Genomic DNA, 1,188 nt, shown 5'->3' with positions numbered 1-1,188 from the left:
GTCTTTGGGCTCTGAGTTTAGTTTGCTCTTCTTTTTCTAGTTGTTGAAGGTTCATCATTAGGGTGTTTATTTGTTCTCATTCTGTTTTCCTAATGTGTGAGTTCACAGCTATGAATTTCACTCTGAGAAGTGCTTTCATCACATCCCGTAAATTCCTCTAAGTTGTGCTTGAATTTTCATTGAATTATAGATATTGTTGAATTTCTTGTTGAATTTCATCTGTGACCCATTGGTTGCTGAGTAAGGTGCCATTTAATTTCCAAGTCTTTAGGGGGATTTTATCTTTTCTTGTCTCATTTATTTCCATTTTCATTGCACTGTGGTCCAGTAACATGCATGGGATTGTTTCTGTTGTCTTGCATAGACTTAAGCATGACTTATGGGCTATTATGTGGTATATTTTAGAAAATTACCCGTGTGCAGCTGAAAAAAATGTGCATTCAGCTGTGTTTTTGTGGAACACCCTGCATATGTCCAGCAATTACATTTGTTCCAAGCTATGGTTCATTTCTGCTACTTGTTTGCTAATTTTCTTCTGGTGGACCTATCTGTTTAGGATAAGGAGTGTTAAGATCTCCTGTTAAGGTTGTGATATTAGATATTAGATTTCTCATGTCCATTAAGTTAAGTTTTATATAGTTGAGTACTCCCATGTTTGGTGCATAGATATTTATTATTGTAAACTTCCTCTTAAAGTTTTCCCCGAACCAGCATTTAGTGGCATTCTTCATTTCGTTTGATCATTCTTTTTTTGAAGTTAAGACTCTCTGTAAACAGGATTGCTACAACCTGCTTTTTCCTTAGGTGTTGGGGGCATGTAGTATTGTTTTCCATCCTTTGAGTTTCAGCATATGAATGTTTTTTTTTGAGTTAAGTGTGTTTTTTCTATACAGCATATTGTTGGATTTTGTTTCCTAATCCACTGTGCCAGTCTATTTCTTTTAATTGGTGAATTGAGTCCAATTACATTAATGATTACAACTGCGATGTGTTGACTTAAGATTAACATGTTATTTACCTGCTGTTGTTCTCCTTTTTATCCTGTGTTTAATTCTTTGCCCAATTTACTGGGCTCCTTCTGTTCTCCTTTGTAGGTTTCCAGTCATTTTGGTCCCTCTCTAGAACATCTTTCAGTAGTCTGTGTAGGGCTGATTTTGTCACCATGGAATTCCTTAGTTGTTCTTTGTC

Source organism: Octodon degus, unplaced genomic scaffold (genome assembly GCF_000260255.1).
Source record: "Octodon degus isolate 3935 unplaced genomic scaffold, OctDeg1.0 scaffold00242, whole genome shotgun sequence".
Lineage (NCBI taxonomy): Eukaryota > Metazoa > Chordata > Mammalia > Rodentia > Octodontidae > Octodon > Octodon degus.
Note: the sequence above shows the minus strand (reverse complement) of the source record.